The sequence below is a fragment of the Lissotriton vulgaris genome, chromosome 7 (genome assembly GCF_964263255.1).
Source record: "Lissotriton vulgaris chromosome 7, aLisVul1.2, whole genome shotgun sequence".
Classification (NCBI taxonomy): domain Eukaryota; kingdom Metazoa; phylum Chordata; class Amphibia; order Caudata; family Salamandridae; genus Lissotriton; species Lissotriton vulgaris.
In genome coordinates, this window is record NC_141695.1 from 924,622,718 (window position 1) to 924,646,476 (window position 23,759).

Consider the following 23,759-nt stretch of genomic DNA (forward strand, 5'->3'; position numbering starts at 1 on the left):
CTGTAGATGAGGGTGCCTCTGAGTGTGGTCTTGGGGTCGGTGTGTATCTGGAAGTGAAGATGTTAAGCGGCTGTGAGGGTGTCGTCTGAGTTGGTCGTGATGCGGATGGTGTTCTTGTGGACGATGGCGATGCCTCCTCCTGTCTCGTTGACGCGGTCTCTCCGGGTGATCTTGTATCCGTCCGGGATGGTGACGGCGATGTGGGGCGCTGAGGAGGCGTTCATCCATGTTTCCGTGAGGAAGGCGACGTCTGGAGATGTGGTGTTGAGCAGGTTCCAGAGTTCCACGGCGCTCCCGAAGACGAAAAATGGCTTGCGAACTGCTCAAGCAAGCTACTACGCATGCTCGCGGAGCTATGCGTAGTTCGCGGAGTGCAAGTGCATCTTCGCGTAGCTCGCGGAGTGCGGCTACGCGAACTACGCCCAGGCTTACTTGTAGTGTACGATCCACCCCTCTCTCAGATGGTTTGCAGAGTTTGATTCCTGAGTACTTTAACAAATTGAGGTTGCACTGATGGTATTTGGCAAAGTGTATGGCCATAGGATAGCTCGGGTCCTCATTCTTGATCACTCGTAGATGTTGGAGGATCCTTAGTTTTAACTTATTGATTGTGCTTCCTATGTAAGATTTCCCGCAGGGTCACAAGAGCCTGTAGACCACACACTTAGGTTCACATGTTATGTGGTCCCTTATTTTCTCAATCTGTCCATTCTGTAGTTTGTATTCTGTAATGTTTGTGCCATGCTCGCCGGCCTTACATTTGGCACATTTCCAAAATCCTGCTGTGGTCAGCCATGAGGACTTTTTTGGCTGCTTCAGTTGTAGATGGCTCTGTGTAAGGATATCACGTAAAGATGAAGTTTTCCTGTATGTGATACTTGGATAGGAGGTCAAATTCTCCTTAAGAGTTTCATCAAGGAGTAGGATCTTCCAGTTTCTCCCTAGTGCCTTTTTAAGCTCATCACTCTATTTGTTGTAATCGATGATCAGACATGTCACATTGTTCTTATCTCCTGGTTCGTCTCTGGTTCCTTCCCTTTTGCTGTTTCCTGGCACAAGGAGGTCTGCTCTCTTCTTTAGATTCATCCTATTTCGTGCTGTTGCAATGACTCCGTCAGGGTAGCCTCTTTCCCGGAATCATTTACTCATACCCTCAATTTCTTGTTCCAGGTCATCCAATTCGGAGCAATTTCTTTTAGCTCGTAGCATCTTTCCATATGAAATGCTCCATTGTAACTTTACTGGATGCCTGCTGTTAGCATGAAGTATGCTGTTGCACGATGTGGATTTTCTGTGAATTTTAGTGCAAAGGGTTTCTCTTTTCACAAAAACATCCACATCTAGAAAAATCAAATTTGTTGCACTGATAGATGAAGTGAAGTGGAGGTTGAATTCATTTTCTTCCAATGAATCAATAAATATTTGAAGTTCGTCTTTACTTCCGTCCCAGATGATGAACAGATCGTCGATGAAGTGACACCAGAGTTTAATTCTTGATTTATTCTTCTTTTCTTCTTCCATCACTGCAGTCTCCCACATGGCCTTCAGGAGGTTCGCATATGTGGGCGCAAATGATGTCCCCATTGCGGTCCCTTGTTTCTGCAGGTACAGGTTCCCTAGAAACAAAAACGCATTGTATGTTAGGCAGTAGGTGAGCATCTCCACTAACAATGCAGAGTGTTCCAATTTCCAAATAACTGACAGATCGTATTTCTAAAGCTTTCTTGATAGTTATGATTCCATCCTCATGGCGTATCGAAGTGTAGAGTGAAGTGACGTCTATTGTAGCCATTAAATAATTTGCTTTCCACTTGACTCCTGAGATTTTATTAAGGAAATCCATTGTATCCCTCATATATATCTATACTAATATAATAAAGAGAGAGCCTAAACCTTTGAGGCGGGTAATCTCAGGAACCACAGCACCAATCACAACACCCAATACAGCATTGGAAAGGGCACTTGCAGCAGAAGGACATAGGCTATGCAGACGCCCACCATATACATTTAAAAGGTAAAAGAACCGTGCCAGGAAAGTAGTCCCTTGTGGGCGTGTCTGCGTTGTGCTGTGGGCGGGACCAACGCTGGGGGCGTGTGGTACGTTCCGCCCTTCATGTCATGTCACATATCGTGTGCTGTGGGCGTGTGCTGGGGGCGTGGTCGTGTGCGGGGCGCGCGATTACGGAAAAAATAAAGCGGGCGGGTAGATTCTCATCCACCTCATTTTATCTTCCAATCCCATGAAATGTGAAGTCTGTCAAAAAAAGAAAAAATAATAAAACGTATTAATTCCTATCCTAAAACAACAATAACTTCAATTAGATCAACTTTTCCACTAACAGTGAACAGATTAAAAATGAGCTAGTTCTGCGAGCTGGTAAACTTACATTCTCACACTGGTTCATTTTGTTCATTTTCCTCATTTTACCCTTTTAGCTCAGAAAAGCAATATTAAAGCATCTAGATTTCACAATAGGTTTGTAACTCTGTTTCTGTAATCTCTGACTTCTCCTACCCCAAATGTACTTCTAATTCCTCGTCACAGTTGTGCCCTCTTGGTGTCATGGTTCTGTACTGTATGATAAGCCTTGACTCAAGGCGCCGTAGGCTCTGGATTCTGTTTCCTCCTCTCTCATTGTGCTTTATCATGTCAAGAACACAGAAACTTAACAGGTCTGTGTTTTGTTTGTGATGGCTTTCAAAATGGCGAGCAATTGGGTATTGCTTGTCTCCATGTTTTATCGCTCTAAGATGTTCGAGAATTCTGAGCTTTGCTTTTTTAACAGTACTCCCTACGTAAGCTTTTTTACATGGGCAGAAAAGGGCATAGACTGCGAATTCCGTGTTGCATGAGGTATGTTCTACAATTTTAAATGGGGCACTACCTTCAGATAAAATAACTTCCTTCCTGTTCCTGCTGTTTTTACATGCCTTGCAACTCCTGCAAGTATAAAATCCCTGTACTCCCGATATCTTGGTTTTTGGGGGTTCTACAGTTATACATAGGAAGTCTTTCAGTGATCTAGCTCTTCTAAAAGTCACTTGTGGTGAAGGTGCCACACATTTGGTCAGGTCAGGATCTGTAAGTAGTGTGGGCCAAAACTTCTCTAAGTTCACACACTACTGAACGCGCACTCTTAAGTGCATCAGCAGTGCACTGTGAATCGGAGCGTTTCACAGGCCTGTCACAGATAAGAAATGCTATCAAAACGAAATCCTACAGAACAATATACTACTGACCGGCAGCAATTCATACCCGGACAACGTCGGGACGGCGCTGCTAGTATATATATATATATATATATATATATATGTATATATATATATATATATATATATCCATGACACGATTCCTCACTCCACAGAAGGAGAAACCAGGGGGACACACCGGGGAGCCAAGGAGGAAATCTTTATGGCAGCGTGGTCGCCAGTAGGTAGTTATAGTTAGGATTTTTTTCAATGTTAAATCTCAAAATTCTATTTGGAATAACTTTGGCGCCGGTTGACGAATATGACTGAAAATTTCCTCAAAATGGCCTCGCGGCGTTCCGGTCCTTCCCTGAAAGTTCGGGGGGAATTTGTCAAGCGGGGGCCGAGATAAAAGGGGGGTCCCAAAACGCGTTTTCCCCATGTTAATTTCCATAGGGCGGTCGATTTCACTTTTAGCCGAACGGCTGAATGGATTTCAACCAAATTTGGCAAAATTGTAGGGACTGGTAGCCCGATGTGCCTTTGCTATGTCTCAAGATATATGCTCCAGTGGATTTTGAGTAATTTAGGTTAAAAAAATATATATATCTATAGGCGCACCCCGGTACGCGCTCCAGGGAGGGCCCCAGGCATGACACGCGAGGTGCGCACGGAAATCTGATTGGCTCTTGGGTGTCTGTAAAAATTTGAAACAGTCCGGAGCGGCCGCCATCTTGTGTCTCGGTAGTATCGAGACACAAGAGGTGGCCACAACAAAGGGGGATGCGGGGGGCGTGCCCGGTAGGCGCACCGGGGAGCGGACCGGGGAGCGTACCATGAGGAAAAATGAATGATAGAGTTTTTTTTAAAAATTTGCTTTTTTTTAGAAATTGGAGGTAGTTCTAAAAAGAAACTGTTTTTTTCTTCTTTTTGTTGTTTTATATTTTTTAGATTGTTTTTTGAACATTTTGTACTTTTTTTGGATTTTCTGAACAGTTTTAGATTTTTTTTGTATTTTTCATGGGGAAAAACGAAAAAACAGGGAATTGAAAATGGCTCAACTGGAGCAAAAAACTAAAAGAAAAGAAAAAATTAGGGTTGATTGGGGCATTTATGGTTGTCCCCAGCAAGGACGATGAGCTTCACGCTCTGTTCTCCGTAGGAGATGGTTTTCCCACAAAATTTACAGATAATTCTGAAATCTGCAAATCGGGGCTGAATGCACAGCATCGTCTCACTTTCCTCTGGTGCAGACGCAGTGGGTTGTTTCCTTTTTGAGCTGGTTCTTGGTGATCGGGGAAGGTTACTGGCCAGTTCCCTCATTTCTGCAGCAGAATAGTTTATAGGATGTTTGCGCTGCATGTGGCGTATCATTGTGTAGTTCCCAAATGAATATTTTTTATTTGGGTTTCCCCTGGAAAGTTCCATGCCACAAATTTTGCAACTGACCTTGGGTGCATTTACTTTTTTTTCCCCCTCTGGGAGAGTAAAAAACTCCTAAATAATGTGTGGTCTTGGCTGGTATGTGTATCTCCATTTTTAAAAAAAATTTAATTTATATTTTTCAATATGTGTTTCATGGGTTACATTACAGTGAAAGGAGGTCTGTCACTCTGTCACAAGGATGATGTCATCAGTGATGTCATGAGTGATGTCACTGACCATGTCATGAGTGATGTATTATGTGACGTTATCAGTAGTGCATTACACGCGCAAGTTATAGTGAGTCCAACTAACTATAATGTGGAATTTCAATGGTTTTATGTCAGTAAAATTTCCAGCTAACTATAACTGATGTGAAACCTATGGTTTTTTTAGTGAATTTAATAGGTTTTTTAAATGCTAATTCCTAACTATAACTGGTGTGAAACCTATGGTTTTTTCAGTGAATATATATATATCCATACTAATATAATAAAAAGAGAGGCCAAACCGTTGAGGCGGGTAATCTCAGGAACCACAGCACCAATCACAACACCCAAAACAGCGTTGGAAAGGGCAGTTGCAGCAGAAGGACATAGGCTATGTAGACGCCCACCATATACATTTACAAGGTAAAAGAACCGTGCCAGCAAAGTAGTCCCTTGTGGGCGTGTCTGCGTTGTGCTGTGGGCGTGTGCTGGGGGCGTGACAAACGCTAGAGGCGTGTGGTACGTTCCGCCCTTCATGTCATGTCTCATATCGTGTGCTGTGGGCGTGTGCTGGGGGCGTGGTCGTGTGCGGGGCGCGAGATTACGGAAAAAATAAAGCGAGCGTTGTGCCCAATATTTCATTGTTTTTTCTTCCCAGGTTCTGTACATTTCAGCTCCGGGTGCGCTTGCCCGGCACTTCCAGGGACGTGCACCTGCTTTACTGTATGGAGGTCAGGCATGGCGCTATTCCCAAGGGCCAGAAAGAGCGCAAACAGGGCCCAGGGGCCAATTTATTAAATTGTTTACTTACCTTTAATTATCCATACTCCAGTTTTTAGCACCCCCCGCCCTACTCTCCACCCCCCCGAAACTCCCTCCACAGACCGTGGCTGCTGCCCATTGAGCCCTTCAAGAGGCATTCTGGGATATGTGTTTTTTCAGCAGTTTTGTGCCTTTATTTTTGATGTCGCTCAGCCTGTGAGAAAGGACAGCTTATGTCTGAAACGCGTAAGGCACTGTTATCATATGCGTGGATGTGCAGACTTCGTTGTTTCCTTATATATCTGATGGAGAGTGTGTCCTAAAGCTTTTGGCAAAGTGTGGAAAGGAATAAAATACACAGCATGCCTGCCGTGAGGACTGTAGCACCACAGGTAAAGCTCCGGATGTTTGGAGCCGAGGTCGGACCATTGAGATGGCTTGTATTATATTTTACAATGTTGACTGCTGACCCTGGTTTGCCCATTTAGGGCGGAATTGAGAAAAAATATATATTTGAGGGGACATTGTATGTATATTATGAATAGGGCTCCCGGTTTTCCGTTTAAACTGATTTTTACATATAAATACAGACGGAAAACAAGTTTTCCTTTATCTGTATTTATATATAAAAACGGGAAAATACTAGAATATTTTGTCATTGACTTCAAAAGAATCACACCCCCAACCATCTGGTGTCTCCCCCTCCTTAGAGGGTTAAGAGGTGTCAGCCCGGCTGAGACAGCTTCCCAGCACTTGCACACATAGCCACGGAGTACTTCACAGGTCTTTGAAAGACCATTAATGAGGCTTTATTGTTCACCCCTCAGCCCCTGCCTCTTCACTCTGTCGATTGCTCCAGCACCTGCCTTTTCCTCGCAGACTGGGTTTTACAAGAGCAGATTCTGTGTTGGAGTGCCCGGTTTGCACTTCACTTTCAAATGTGTGTAGGATTCTGTACTGATTTCTATTTAGGAATTGTGAGGATTGTGGTGTATAACAAGGGAGAAACAGTGAGGCAGTGCCTTGCAATCACCTATTCCACAACATCTGTATAGTGCCCTGGCTGGAACAGCATGACACGTGTCCTGTATGTCAAAAAAGTTTAACTGGACAGAACACAGCCACAAACACATATGCAGTAAAAGTGTTTCTTCTATTTTTGGATCCATTTCATTGTGGTGCTTCAACCTCTTGTCTCATTTCTCAGCCCACCCACAATAAAGCTCTCTGTTTGTTTCTCATTTTTTTTTAAATCTTATGTCAAAAACTTCTCTTAATCCCCTGCATTCCTGGTTGGAGGGGGGTGGAGGTGGGGGGATGCTTTTCGTCCCTTTGGGCTACAAAAGGAGTGCCCCTCCATGTTCCGGCCGGGAACGTGGGACCCAGCGTACTGGTTGTACTGTGCTTATCTAAATAAATACTTTATTACAATATTAAAGCTTCGACTTTACACAGTCCTTTGCACTCTGCTGGTTAAGGCTTCTTGAGTTTGGCTGAAATTATATTTTTGACGAGCTCAAGTGAGCCAGTTTAAATTGCTCTAGTCTCTCCCCTGCACCTTTACACTTTACAATACCCAGCTATGCTGGCTTTATAATGTCATCTTTGCCACATATTTGTGCTCAGAGTGGAGATACCAACATGGCAGGAGTAAATGCACTCAAAGTTCAAAGAAAACATAAAAACATTTTTCTTTTAATAATTCATTTTTTGTCTTGAAATATCAACAAAAATCTTGTAACAAAATTAATATAGAAACACATCATTGTTCATTTGGAGGATGAGTAATTAAAAATACCAAGTCTTGATATATGTTTAAGTTAAAACGTTCAATTAAAGGAAATAAAAAGCGTTTTCAAACATCATTTGACACCAGGAAGAGATGAAGTGCATAAAAAAGATTTTGGGGACCCAAAGCACACAACTTACATTCAGCCAGAACAGTTGGGCTCCTTTTCTTCTTGCTTACAAGCAGTTATGGGGAAGATAGACTATCTGAAAAAGCAAAAGAAGACGTATTTTAATGTGTGCTAAAATACCATTACAATTTTGCAAATTTCTATCATAGTTTTGGTCATAAGTATAGCATAGTTCCCCAACTTGAACTTTCAAAAAGTGGCGTAACGGACCAGTAGGCCAAAATTCCATAGCAGCCTTATCACAATCAAGGCAAACACAAGGAGATGGGTCCCGTGCTCTCCATGCGACTGGAGTCAAGCTCTCCTGGCTGATGAGGGGTGAGACCTCGAAACCGGTCCTAAGATGCTTGTTTCCAGTCCAGGGAGGACTTAGCTTGGCAGTGCCGGCTGGACTGTTCCCATGAGGCACAGGGTCAAGACTGATTTGCATATGGCTGGGTTCAAACTAGAATGGAATGATAAACAACAAAACAATGGATTTAGGCCCAGATCGCTGTACTGGGATGAATGTATGACATTGTTCTGCATTCTATCCATCAACTGTTATTTTTGCATCTATCAAAACCAAAGTACTGTAAAACAAATGGCACATTTTTTGTAAATGTATTTTTCCACCCAGGCCAGGCTTTTTCTCAGACTTGAATTAAGAAGTGCCCTTATGTAGGGGCAGGTGCATGGAGGAGCTTATAACCCCAATTAATTATACTAGTAAATGCATGAAAATATGTACTCATAAGGAAAAGTCCAATTATGAGACTCTGTACAGATGTATATGAACTCAGATGACAGAATTTCCTTAAAATCTTACCTTCACACAGGTTTAAAAATGACCATAGAGACACAGGGGTATATTCCAAAGCATATGCAAAAGTTGACGGAATCTTTATTATTTACATTTCTAAGAAAGAGATAAAATGTCTCTTCCCATTGCATAAAAACGTTTGTAAGAGCATTTGCATCAGGCAAGGCTTTTTTCAATAAATTTGAAAAGTGCAACTTATGTGAGAGGTTACTTGCAAAAGTTTTTCCAAGTAGACACAATTATTAACAACCTCCACTTTTTCTTCCTCCATATACCAATTAAACTTTAAGCCTTTCATCTTCTCCCTGAATACTACCACCTTACATTTATCTTTAAAAATGACTTTTAGCATAAGTGCATAGTTCTTGCAAATTTCTTTGTGAACTTAGAATGGTTAGATTAAACAGAATAATATCCTCTGCATAGAGAAGAGTATGAATAGGATAAAAACCTAATTTTGGAGGATATTTTTGTTTAAATATCAAAATCTTTATGGAACAATAAGCATCTACAACGAGAATAGTATTGGTGTTAACAGACACTCCTGTTTTAAACAATTAGGCATTGAGATAATGATTAAGATTAAATCAAAAATTGTGCATTCTATCATCAAAAAGCTTAAAGAGCCACTCTATGCTATCTGGTTGCACAGGACCAGGACAAAATCAAAGTTTTAGGCTGACAGCGATGGACAGCAGGTCTGCTAGCTGAGTGCTAGGTTCCAGTCTAAAGTTTACCTCCGGACTTGGAGGTGGATTAGGATGGCGGACGGACTGTCCATCTGCCATCCTGTCGTGGCAAGGGACCGTCGGCCATAATGGCGGAGGTCCTGTGCGCCAAATTAGGATGCAACCGCCACAGTGGCGGGTGCATCCCGCATTTTTAACATTGCGGCGGGCAGTGCTGAAAGCACCGCCCACCGCAATGCTAAATATGCATGTTGTGCGTTTCCACTACGAAAAGGCATTCCCCAAAGCACATCCTAATATGGCTGTGGGTGTCTGATAGACACCGCCACCATATTAGACCTTTTCCTCCACGGTCGCAAGGCAGAAAAGAAGACCCCCCAGCCATCCTAATCTGGCGGGGGTCATTCAGGGAGGATGGCAGACAAATTGCCCCCACCGGGCCAGCGGTGACTACCGCCAGCCCGGCGGGGGCAATCCGTCCGCCATCCTAATCGACCCCTTAGTCTTTTTCTTCAAGCTTTTCTCTCATCGATGAGCTCGTTGGTGGGTTCACTGACTTCTTACTTCTAAAGTTTAATTCTTTGACGTGACTTGTGGCAGCACGATGCCCCGGTGAGCCTCTGGAAGTCTTTTTCCTCAGCGGAGAGGAGCTCTGGAGCTTTCAGTGGGACAAACCAGTGCAGTCAGGCCAATACGTTAGTCCTATAAATAAATAAAACGAATGTCGTTGCTCGTACTGCATCACCAAATGCGATGCAGTGCGTGCAACGAAATTCGTTTTATTTATTTATTTGTTTACTTACCTGTTAAACTCCATAATCCATACTTTACTACCTCCCACCCTGCTCCTCCCCCTCCCCACGTCACCGCCCTGCAGGAACTCCTACTGCCGGCTGCAGCTGTTTTCCATACACATGTTGGATGTAATAGAAGCCATTAGCTGATGTCGGGGGCACCAATCCTCAAGCCTTGAACATATCCCATCATGGTTCTTTTTTACAATAATATTTGCTGATGAACAACAACTGAATTACATTTTAAAAAAATATCTTTGCTAAAACCCTGACTCTCAAACATCAAGGCAATATAGTTCACTGAGAAGAAAAATCAGCACAACACTTGTTTGATGTTGTTGTCCAGCTTTTCCAAAGCAGACTTTTTTCAAGGAGACTTATAACTTGTTTTGTCAAAACCTTTATTTCCCTTTTTTTTAAAAAATATTTTTATTATTCAGCAAGTCAGCAAGAAATTATATATACAGTATTCATTGGTTTCATACAATTTTGTTAAGCAGGGTTTTTAGTATTAAACAGTAATCATATTATAGTGAGATAAAAAAAGACATAAAGAACAAGTTCAAATAATATAGAGATTATACTGACACAAAAGACATCGAATATAACCTGCTCATTCTGGTTCCTATCAAAAACATTCTGAAAATCAAAACCTTTATTTCCCACATCAGATTGCCTTCATTTATGGAGACTTCTTATTTATTCAACTCGTGTTGTATTAGTGAACAAAGTTTGAAACCCTTATATTTATTATTTACTTACCTGTAGTCTTGTTTTGGTCAGTTGCTGCACCTGTACTACACGCATTTCTTTAAGGGAGTTTACCTGCTTGAAGCAGCTACCAAGTTTGATCCAGATATTACACACAAAAAATATCCATTTTAGTTATTAGGAGCCCGTTTGAATTATGCTCAATGTTAGCTCAACCATAGCTCACAACAGAAATGCTCCCTTTCTCCCCGCAGCCTAGAATTCTGATTTCCTATAGTCTCATTATAAGCACTTATTAAAAAATGATTTTAGACCCATTTACAATCAGTAGAGACATTATCAACGGTCAACTAGAATGAACAAATACTTAATATGTTTTAAAGCTTATTTTGAAATAATATTGTACGTATGTAGCTTAGTGAAGGGTAAAAGGTGTTAATAATGAATTGTTTCACCCTCTGGAATCAAGTTGTTAATTAATTTGTGAAGATCTGGGAAAATTACCCGAGTTTGTTATTTCTTACGTGCACAGTAATGTATCTTTTATCATTCAGAAATGCATCTTATCTGAAGACATATAAATTGAAAGGAGAACAGAAAGAAAAAAAAATTAAGACGTGTTCAACCATAGAGAAAAATAGCATAAAACCAATTAACAAGTTCCTGTGTATCTGAAATTAGCATTTACTATGATCTTTATTTTTATTTTTATTTATTCATGTTTAATGTGGAACATCAAACCTGATAAATAAACTGACTGATAAAAATATTTGTCTGTCGCTAGGTAGAGTGTGTAATAGCAGAAGAGTTTGTTATTATTACCTGCCTCAACAAACGTATGTCTCTCTAGTTGGCAGAATTCACTGATGCTAATGTATCTCAAAGTGAGGAAGTGAACCGCACAACAGGAAGAACAGTGGTCCGGCCTCTGGCTTGATGCGCAGAGTGTCTGCTGAGAAACAGGGGAGACAATATATAATGATTTGGAATTTGTAAATTGCTTATTTGAATATTCCCACAGAGAGATCTGCAGTGTTGAATGTAGTTGTGCAGCTCTAAAAGTTGAGAACGAAGGGATCAAAAAGGAACACTGGAAGCCGGGTAGATCACCAATAACTGCAAAAAATGGGAGGGAGGGAACGCCGTCTGCCAGCCAGGAGGGCAACAGCCCCAACCCCTGCCAAGAAGACCAGACAGCAGTCCAGGGGAGGAGGAAGAGGAAGTGCAATTATAGTGTGGAGGAGAACCAAATACAATACTAATCAGTGTGATGACAAGGAATGAACACCTTTTCTTTGCCACCTTCAAATTGCCATTAAGGACGAAGGATGCCATTTGGCAACGCATAGTGGATAAACAGCATAGGTGAAACAAAAAGGACAGTACTGGAATGCAAGAAGAGGTGGTATGACTACAAGCACGGGACCAAAAAAAACTATGCCGGAACTTTAAGGCAGCTATGAGGACTGGAGGAGGACCTGGTGTCCAGGAGGAGTAGGACTCAATGGAGGAGCAGGTGTCATCACTCATCACAACAGAGTTAGTGGCAAGGCTGGAATGACAAGACAGTGTTGCAGTCAAGAACCAGAAAGAACTACAGGGTAAGTGAAAACAAGTGACCATGGGTCATATATAGAAAAGGCATTTTGCATTTCCTAACAATGCAATTCCAAATTATGGTTGTTGAAAATGTAAAATGCCATTTCGGAATATGCAAAAGGCATTTTCGGTGGTGCAAAATGCGATTTCTTCCCTATAGAAATTGCATTTTGGAAATTTCTAAATAGGAAATCACAAATAAGGATTCCCAAACAGTGATTTGCTAACACTATATACAAATGATTTCCTAATTGCGAATACTCACAAAATGGCCATTTAGAAAATGCAAATTCAATTAATCTGTATCAGATGGTAACCATGTGCAAACTATAAAAAGCCCCCCAAAATGTATCAGGCCATTTCAGAATGATGGCTCTGCATATCTTGGCGAGGAGAATGAGGATTTTGGCTGGCAGGCAGACAAGGAGGAGGTGACAGAAGACGATATTTAGGGTGAGAGTCACCCTGCTTGAACAGACAGATGTGGAGATATATGAGAAGTGAGGTGATCCTGGAATAAATGGCTGAGTTGCAACCTCAGCTTCAGATTTTAACACTCAGAAGCAATGCAATCCCACCACATGTGCAGGTCCACACCTTCTAGCTTCTGGCAGTTACCAGGGGGTCCTATAAGTGGCAGGGGGAGTATCACAACGTGCATTTTCCAGGTTCTTTCACACATTTCTGGACATCATGGTTTGCACAGTTAACCAATAAATGTATTATCCAAAAAGCCCAATATTTGCAACAGACCAAATTTATATTTTACCAAGCATCACAGTTTTCCAATGGTATTGGCTGTGCTGATGGCACACATATTGCCATATGTTACCCCTCAGCAAATTCAATATTCTACAGAAACAGGAATAGCTCACACTCACTCAATGTACTATCCAAAAAATGCCTCATGCATCATTTCAGACCTTGTGACCAGATTCCCAGGCAGCACCCATGACTCCTTCATGTTCCTCCAGAGTGGAATACATAACTGACTGTCTCAATGTGAATTTGGTGATTGCTTTTTACTTGGTAAGAGAACTGCAACTCAATGTATATAGTGACCAGAACTGTTTGTGTAAAATTGCCTAATGGTTTCTGCTCATGCGCATTAAGGAGACAGTGCTCATGCCTTGCATCCTTGTATACTGACACTTTACAAAGCAGGTGGCGCACTAATCTACAGACCTGAGACGTGTTGTAAAATCATCACCACATGTGCCGTTCTTCACAATATTGCCATGCAGAAGGGTCTGCACAACATCACCAGAGAGCCTGAATCTGGCTCAAATGAGGAATTAACACCATTACAGGTGCAGCAGGATGTGACACATGCAAGAGAGGGTTGTGCACAATGCACAGAGATGACTAACAACTATTTTTGAGGTAAGAATGATTACAACATCTAAGAAATTGATATCACGCATGATGGTAATGCATGATGATTAACAGATGAATCCCCTTTTATTCAGGCTGTGACAATAATGTATCTCGGTTAAATCAACTGTATCTATTGTGGCTATAACATTGTTTCAACATAGCAGCAAAGGATGTAATAATAAAAAAAGAAAGTGGGCGTATGACACTGAGGCCTAGATGTAGGTAATTTTATTTTACCACTTCCTAAATACCGAATCTTACCGATTCGGTATTTAAGAAGTGGTAAAATAGAGGGGGGGATTTAGGTATTACAGAATCTGTAAATACCGAATCGTTAAGATTCGGTATTTACCGATTCTGTAAATACCGATTTGGTAATGCCTATTGATTCCTATGGGCATTGAAGCCCATAGGAATCAATGGGCATTACCGAATCGGTATTTACCGATTCGGTAAATACCGATTCCAGCAAGGGTGCAGGGGGTGTCACTTTGACACCCTCTAGCACCACAAATACAGGCATGTGTGCCATGTGGCACACAGACATGCCCTAAGGGCATGTCTGTCTGTCACATGGCATAGGTGTGCATGCACACATGTGCATGCACACCTGGATTCGGTATTTTACCACCCAATTGGATTGGGTGGTAAAATACCGAATCTGAAAGGCCTTTGGACTCAGAAGAGTCCCACCGACATCTAGAGGTTACCGAATCGGTAAAAATACTGATTCGGTATTTTACCGATTCGGTAAATTTACCAATTCGGTAAAATTGGCCCCCTACATCCCAATAACCCATTTACCCGTCGGTAACGGGTGAAAATCGGCCGTTACCGGCCGGTAAATGGCCACCTACATCTGGCCCTGAGTGTTCGGTGGATTCACTTTTTCTAGCCTCGGAGGTTGGTTGCCTTCTCAGCAACACTGGTCTGTGGGAGAGGGGGCATGTCAGATCCAGAAGTTTATCGCCATTTATCCCTGGTATTTCATCCGTCTTACATAGATAAATCTAATCTATAAATCTAAGAGTTACGTGAGTGAAACGCCGAAGTTAGCTGTGGCTGGAAGAAGTTTTGTGCAGGAACGCCTTTTGAAATTTGAAGATTTTAATTACCATATACGATCAGATATTGGCAAGAGAACTGCGCAGAGGCAATGGGAGCTGGGTAATAAAATAAATGATCTGCGTAGTAAGGGGGCCCAGGTCCAGATGAAATTCCCTGCAATGCTGAGAATAACGTAGCGTAACAAGATGCACAATATTAGAAACCCAGAAGAAGTAGATGATTTTTTGGCCCAGATGGATGGATCAGTTTAGTAGTCTATCTGTCGGCGAGGAATATTTGTGATGTATTTTGATAGATATTGGTGGATTCAGTGAACCAATTGAAATTTGTAGTAGGAGTTTTGTGTTCTTATTTTATTTAAAAAAAACTTTTTTTGCCTTACTTCTTTTATCACTTCTTTTATTATCTCTCTAGATCTTTTCCTTCCCCTGGGGGGTCACGAATGGATGGAGGTTTCGCTTAGGGATAGAAAAGAGTGGTCCCTGAAGTGGGTAGGTGGGAAGGTGCACTGGGTGGTGGGAGCATGGGAGAAAAATGAAAAATATGTCCTACTTCTGCCTTATTTGGCAATAAGAATATTGGCTCCAGGTTAGTATCAAGCGGCGGACTATGGAGTGGGAGAGGAACAGGCCGAAATTGTGAAAAATGAGCAATCCAGAATTGATTAAAGTTTTATCATGGAACGTTAATGGCTTGAGGCCCAAAAGGAAAATGGCCAGGGTGGCTGAGTTTCTTAAGAATAGTGAAGCAAAGATCATTTTGCTACAGGAGACTCACTTAGAGGGGAGGCGTGTGGGACACTTTTTAATAAGTTGCGCTGGGTCCAGGAGGTAGTTTGCTTGGATCAGACGGGGTGTACGAGAGGAGTCGCATTAATTATTAGGAATAACGCTGGAGGTAAGTTGGTCAGCTACGAATCTGATTCCTCTGGAAGATGGTTAGTGATGAACCTGATTATCCAGGGGATGCCGCTAGTGTGTGCCACCTATTATGGCTCTAATAATGATTGTATATAACAGGAGAGAGAGTAAGGGAAATTACATAAACTATGTGAGGTAGGAACTCCTGGTCCCCAAAATTAATAGTAACAACAAAGAAGGAGTACCCCCTAGAAGAGAGGAAAAATAGTAATTAACTATTTCCTACAGGGTATTTTTGAGGTTTGCACTAAGTGCCTCAACCCGTTTATCAGGACAGTGCTTGTCCTTTAAGAAGACCCCTCACTCACCAACCTGGTTGGTGACATGCTTCATCATTGGGGTCCCACCCCATAGGCCGAATGCCTATAGGGTGTGCTGCGACACCTGACTACAGTGGAGCGGGATATTGTTTGTTTTTTATATGTGCTTACAATTACAGTGAGTGGGTATGTTTAAAAAGGGCCAGTACTACTCGATTCAAGACTTTATTCTTTGAGGGTCTGTGCCCCACTAAAACCAATGTGGCACCGTTGCCTAGTTAGGAAGGCTGAGGTGTCTCGAGAAGTGTAATATTATAAAAGTTATTTTAAAAATAGCGAAGTGTGCTATGTGCAAAAATTATAAAGAAAACTAGGTCTACATGTTTCAACCAATTTAAAAATTCTCTGGTTTTCGTCAGGACTGTGAGTATTTTGCACGGGGTGGTACGCACACGCTAAGGTGCGCCCTACCTTCGTGCAATTGAAACACCACAAAATGTGATCTGAATGTAAAAGAGTGTGTTAAATCCTGATTTCAGGAAAAAACCTGTAAGAAAAAGAAGGAAAAACGGGGTTGGGATAGCGTACTGGGAATGACACAGCAAAGGTGTACATATAACATATAAAGTGCTAGCAACATAGTTGCCTGAATTAGGTGACTACCTATATTGAATTGTTCATATAGGAAGTGCTGGTTCAGAAATAAGCTTAAATATTAATTATGGGATCGCGCTTGAGTGGGTACCATCATGCGAGGCATAGTCTGTGAGGTGCTCCACTTAATGAAATTGGTGGCGGGAGTGATGAGTGATCATTAATTGTGTAGTAGGGCGGATTGCTAGTGATTATGTCAGATATGATTCATTGCGGTGTGGGAAACCAGTTAAATTTGGTCGTATGTTTCCCATATTACTAGCAAACTCGTGTTTAGCATGCTAATTATTGTTATCCGTATAAGCAGGCAAAAGAGTATCCCTTTAGGCGATGCTTACACTCTGAAGCGATGAATATCACTTCATGGGCTTCGGATCGACCAAACGGCGAATGTCCGTCACCTAGACAATTCAAAGTTAGGCGTAAGTACACGAGGTTCAGACATAACGATCGCGCTGTCATCCCACTCGTGGAAATAATGATGGCAGGCGCTCGTCCGTCCCTGTGTCAATTAGCATTGGATAAGTACTTACATTAGGTATGTGATCCTGCGGCGGTAAACCTATTTGGTTACTGCGCTCGAAGCCCCGATGAATGATCGGTGCCTCGGTGAAGCAAGTAAAATAAACTGCTCGGCATTTCCTGGTAGGGGCGTGACGTTGTGTGTCACCGCCTCAGGAGCCAATAGGAGCGCGTGCACAGGGTGTGCCCACAGTCCTCCCAATCGTTAGGCTGCGTAGGAGTGATGCGTTGTGAGCTGGTTGCCTTAGCAACCACGTCGTTGTTTCTCTAGTTGCGGGAAACGTAACCTGTCAACATTGGAGAGACACGTATACGGAGTGTGATTCCGATCACGTGTCTGGTGGTCTAATGACGTATTGGGTTGTGGGAGATAGAAACTGTCAACGTTCGAATGACACGCGTGCGGAGAATGATTCCAATCGCGTGTCTTGTGGTCTGTTGACGTATTGTGATCTAGATATTGTAGCACATACGTGTGCGTGAATGTGGAACCAGACACTCGTGTTTCCCCCAGTTTGACGGAAGAATGGTCGAAAAGCAATGACAGAGCAGGAACAGGGGTAAATCAGGACATGTCCACAACGGGTCAACAACAATGAAAAAACATAAAAATAAAGCATAATAATAATGCATAGGCATATTAAGTAGAATGGTGCTGTGTAGCTGCAAAAGCCTGGATATGTGAGACCTCCATATCTTACAGTTTAACAGCCATTGGTCAAAAGTCTTCAGAATGGTATTACATGATTGTGTACCAAGGAATATTGTCATTTAGGCCAGTTTTGTGCGTTGAAAGTCTGTACACCCATCTCTGTTCCTTTTCGAATAGGCGTTGGTTCAAGTTGGTTCCTGGTTTAATTTGTTCGATGACAGTCCATTGTATGTCATCTGGTGTGTGCCCACTTGACAGATAGTGTTCGGTCAGTTTGGTGTTCGTTTTCTTGCAGCGAATGTTGCTCCTATGCTCTCCGATACGTATCTTGACTTTCCTGCTCGTCATACCTATATAATGTAGGTTGCAGGGACAGGTCACCATGTATACTACGTTTTCACTGTTGCAGTTGGTTTGCCCTCTGATAATCCAGGTTTTGTTGGGTTCCAGTTGTAGAGTTTTGGTGTTATAGGTGAAAGGGCATACGCTACAGCTCCCGCACTTGTAGTGGCCTGTGACTTTGGGCAGACCCCACGTGTTGAGAACTGTTGCTTGCTCCCTCTCCTCTTTTTTAGGTCTGGTATTGACCACTGCATCTTTAATACTGCGTGCCTTTTTGTATGCGAACAAGGGTTTTTCCCATCTCAAAGTCCCTGTGTTCAATATACTCCAATGTTTCCCTTTTATGCTGGATACTGTATTGGAGATAGTGTTATATGTCGTAACACAGGTAAGAGGGGGTTCCTCGGTTTCTCTGATTTGATTCTCCAGGAGGGCCCTTCTTGGTTGGTTACGGGCACGTTTTTGGCTTTTGTTCAGTATTTTCTCTGGATAACCACGATCCCGTAGTTTATCGGTGAGGTCTTGGGCTTGTCTTTTGTAGTTGGCAAGTTCACTGCAATTCCTGAGAATGCGCAGGTATTGGCCGTAGGGCAGGTTCTCACGAAGTGGTCTGGGGTGAAAGCTTTCAAACCTTAACAGGTCGTTTTTGGCAGTGGGTTTGTGATGGGTGACTGATGTTAGCTTCCCATTCTCTTTTGTAATTGTTAGATCCAGGAACACCAGGTTGTTGGCATCTTTCACACAGGTGAACTTCAAATGGTCGTCACAAGTATTGATCCAATTGAAGAAAGACACTAGGCTTTCCTCAGTGCCCTTCCAGATCGTCAGCACATCATCAATGTACCGTCTCCATAGTTGGATGTTGGAGCTGTAGGGATTGGTGTAACTGAAGATGTATTTCTCTTCAAAATCGTGGACATACAGGCCCGCCACACTGGGAGCGAAAGTACTGCCCATCGATGTCCCCCCGACCTGTAGGTATATCTGGCCCTCATATTCAAAATAGTTCCTCTTTAGTGCCAATCTTGCACATTCCAGAATAAATTCCCTGGGAGTTCTTGACGTCCACTCCTCCTTTTCCAGGGCTTTTTTAAGGACCTCTAGTGTAGCATCCTGTGGGATGCTTGTATACAAGCTCTCAATGTCAAAACTGACTAGGATTGTGTCTTCATCTATAGTCAGTGTATCCAGCAATTGTAGCACACTTTTGTTGTCCTGTAGGTAAGTTCTTGTTTTTTGCACCAGAGTCTTGAAAAATACGTCACAAAACCGTGACAGTGGTTCCAAAAGGGAACCTATGCCAGAAATTTGGCAATAAGAATATTGGCTCCAGGTTAGTATCAAGCGGCGGACTATGGAGTGGGAGAGGAACAGGCTGAATTTTGAAAAATGAGCAATCCAGAATTGATTAAAGTTTTATCATGGAACGTTAATGGCTTGAGGCCCAAAAGGAAAATGGCCAGGGTGGCTGAGTTTCTTAAGAATAGTGAAGCAAAGATCATTTTGCTACAGGAGACTCACTTGGAGCGGGAGGCGTGTGGGACAATTTTTAATAAGTTGCGCTGGGTCCAGGAAGTAGTTTGCTCGGATCAGAGGGGGTGTATGAGAGGACTCGCATTAATTATTAGGAATAACGCTGGAGGTAAGTTGGTCAGCTACGAATCTGATTCCTCTGGAAGATGGTTAGTGATGAACCTGATGATCCAGGGGATGCCGCTAGTGTGTGCCACCTATTATGGCTCTAATAATGATTGCCCAGAAGCCTTGCCTAAGTTGGCACTGCAACTCTTGGAGACTACCGCCCCAGGCATCCTTGGAGGGGACTTCAATTTAGTTCTAAATAAGGTCCCAGATAGAACTTCAAAAGTTACCTATGTGAGCCCCCCTAAAACAACTGCTATTTTGAAAAATATGATGTCTGAGCTGAACTTAGTCGATATCTGGTGAATTAAGAGGGGGGAAGTAAGAGACTTCACCATCTATAGTAAAAAATACGGACATCATTCACGTATTGATTATTTCCTGGTAGATCAGGAGTTATCAGAAGCGGTTGAGCTAGTTAAACATGTACCTGCTATTCTTTCAGATCATTCAGCAGTTTCTTTAGTGTTTAGATATAATCAAAAATTGGGTATGAAAAGGTGGACCTTGGATAGGACTATTCTGTTGGATCAGAGGGTACTAACAAATATAGTGGATAGGACAGTGGACTTTTTTCACATTAATAGGGACTCAGCGACTATGAAAGTAGTTTTGGACACTTTCAACGCCTACTTAAGGGGAATTCTCAGTTCTATAATGGTGGGCAAGAGGCGTACCCTGAAACAGGTAGATGAGGATCGAATTAAAGAGATTAAGGCTAAGGAAGGGGACCTCCAGAAGGCATCATTGGAAGGTTCAGGTAGAGTCTTGGTGCTTGGTGAAGAAATTGAACCATGTAAAGGCAGAATACCAGAGGCAATTGGATATCGGATTATTAGATAGGTGGAACTTACGTTGCAATATTTTGCATATGGGGAAAGGTGTAGTTCGCGTCTGGCCTGGTAAGTAAAACCAGACAAGGCCCAAAATGTTGTTCAAAATCTGAGGGATATCGAGACAGATGCTCTATTGAGTAACAATTTCGATCTACATTTTGAGGCCCGGAGAAACATGAGTAGGCTATACAGAGACCATATTTCTCCTAGGAAAGAGAGTATAGAGGCCTGGCTAGACAAAATTGAGCTCCCATGGTTAACCAATGAGCAAACAAGACTCGTAGAGACGAAGATTATGGAGGATGAAGTTAGAAGTAAGGCGGCTGGCCCAGATAGCCTCCCAGCTGAGGTTTACTCTCAACTTCTGGATATTATTGCTCCTGTGTTTAAAGACCTATGTAATGCAATATATTTTGGGGGGGGTGAAGTCATCCCTAAATCCTGGGCAGTGGCCACCGTAATCCTTACATTGAAACCAAATAAAGATCCTTTATTAGTGGACTCGTATAGGCCAATATCACTTTTAAATGCCAACTATAAGATCTTCTCTGGGATAGTAGTCTCTAGGGTCCCCAGGTCATTAAGGGAGTTATTCATCAAGACCAGAGAGGTTTTATCCCTGGGAGACAGCTTAATGAGCTCATCTTCTTGATGCTAGGGGTTATCGACTTGGCGGAAGTCCGGAACCTCCCAGTGTCGGTGTAGTAGTGGACGCCGCAAAAGCGTTTGACCAAGTACATTGGCCTTACCTTTGGGAGCCTCGTAAGTCCTATGGGGTTCCACAGAATACCGTAAAGGTGATACAAAATCTTTATCATCTCACCAGAGCCAGGGTATTGGTGAATAGTTAGCTGTCAGACTGGCTCAACATCACTAGAGGTACCAGACAGGGGTGTCCCCTCTCCCCGCTCTTGCATACATATAGAGCTGCTTTCAACTCTGATTCGAATGAATCCCACTAATCTCCCCTCCAGTGCGGCTGGGTTCAAAGCAAAGGTGGCATGATATGCGGACAACCTTATTCTTTACACCATTAATCCAGAGGTGGCAATTCTTTACTTAATGGCCTTGGCACTACATTTCAGCTTGATCTCGGGCTACAAGGTGAATAATGATAAAACTGAAATTATGGAATGGAATCAGGCAAAGCAAAGTACAGGGGCCAAGGCCCACATGTGCTATTTAGGCATCACAATAACACCAACGTTAGAAGACATCTATAAGATTTACTGCAAAAAATTCAGTCAAGATATTGGGAATCTTTTGGTCAGTTGGTCAAATTTACCGCTAAACATTTATGGGTGGGTTAATATCATTAAAATGATAGTTCTTCCAAAAATTACTTTCCTTTTTAATACAATACCCCTTCCCTTCCATAAGGAAGATATAAGAAAGCTTCAGGGGAGGACTGGTAGTTTCATTTGGTCCTCTAAGGGGGCTAGGATATAATGGAAGAAGTTGAGAAGGAAGTTAGAACAGGGTAGGCAGGCTCTTCCAGATTTGTTAGCATCTTGTTATGCTTTTCAATTTAAAAAAAATTCATATGTTGGTTGGGAGGGTCGATAGGTCCCCCAGGGTCTACTTTTCGGGGCAATGTTAAGTGTGGTGGGGCAAGGCAGAGCCATTTCCTTTTTAAATACGGTGACCCAGATTCTTTTTAAAAAGTCAGATTGAAGATCTTGCAGGGAGTCCTAAGAACTTGGGTGTATTTTCGGAAAAAGCTCGGAGTTTCTTGCTACTCATCTCGGGCACCGATTTGGGATTCACCAGGAACCCCTGAATGTTTGAGAGATCAACTCAGTGTGCCACTTAAATGTGCGGGTCTATTGCATTGGGGAGATCTTAAAACGGCATTGGGCCTAGTGAACTGAGAATTCTTGAGTAATCTAACTGCGGCCAATTAACTAGGATCAAATACTACCAACTTAGTTCCTGGTGGAATACACAGACTTGTGCAGTGGAGGGTGAGGATGAATGGTTAGACCAGGCAATGAGAGTAGGTCTGCTAAAAGTTGAAGTTTTCAGGTGGTACTGGGCTTTGGTGGAGGCCGAAGATGAGTTGGTTTCAGACATCTCTAAGCTTTGGGTAGAAGATCCTGAGGGTGAAGATCTCAATGAGGTTTGGCAAGTCTCTTTTGATATATTACGGACAGTGGTGAAACCGACCTAGCTCAAGCAAAAATATCTCTTTACCACACATAGAGTTTACTGGTCTCCATCCAAGTTATCAAAAGCTACAGGAAACCCATATGTTTTCCCAAGATGCTCGTCTTCATCAGCCGATGACACCCACATGTTTATGGTATGTCCGAAGATCCTTTGTTATTGGACTGAGATATGTAAGTTCCTTGTGGATGTAACAGCTAAACAGATTAAGGTAAGCCCTAAACTTATTTTTTTGGGACTGTACCAAGATGGGCCCAAGTCACTAATAAAGTGATTTCTAAGTTTATTTTTTACGCAATACTTTTGGTAAGGCAGGAAATTTGCAGGTTATGGAAGTTTGGGAGCCTACCTTGTTTTTCTGACTATTTAAAGAACTTAATCTTGACAAGTCAATTGGATATAGCCTGTGATGTAAGAAGCCAAGAAAATGTATGAATACTGTTGGTGGATTGGAGTCAGCGATCAAGTAGGTCCGATGATTAAGCCAATATATTTGTTGGTCCTGGTTTCCTCTGTGTCTGTTCAACTCGTGAAGAGGTTGGAATTGGAAACAGCTGTTTTCTTGTGTGGAATGGCTCTTCTCCAGATATTGTCAACCGTTAAAGGAGCATCACCAGCAAGAGATTTGGCAGAATGAGGACAAAAAAATAAATACATTTTTTTTAAAAACACCCACTAACAAGCGTACCATACTAAGAACATACTAAAAAACTGTCTAAACTAAACCTACACTATAATCCTAACTATTACTATGCCAACTAATAAAATTGAAAATGTAACAATGCACATGACAGGGAGGGGAATGTCCTGAGGGAGAGAGGCAGATCTGAGTTACTATATTTGCAAGTGCCTCCTGGCATGTCAGAAGAATTTCCTGAATGCTGCTAATCTCATCCTGCAAACGATCCATTCTCCTGTTCATTCTCCTCATCATTTTCGCCAGGGAATAGTAGAAGGTGAAGGGTGGGCCATGTCTGAACCTCTTACTACCTGTGACCGGCCTGGTTGATCTGCTTGAAGGTCATGTAGTCATTTGAGTGCTGGCATGTTGCTGCTCACTGTTGGCATAGGGGTCTTCTGGGGCCCGGACCTGTTTCCAGATCACCAAATTCCACTGGCCTTTGCCTTTTTATATAATTGTCCCATTTTGCCGCATCCATGAGCTATTTTCCTTATGTGGACATAGCATACCAGTCGACCCTTGAATGTCCTGGCCATGTCTTCT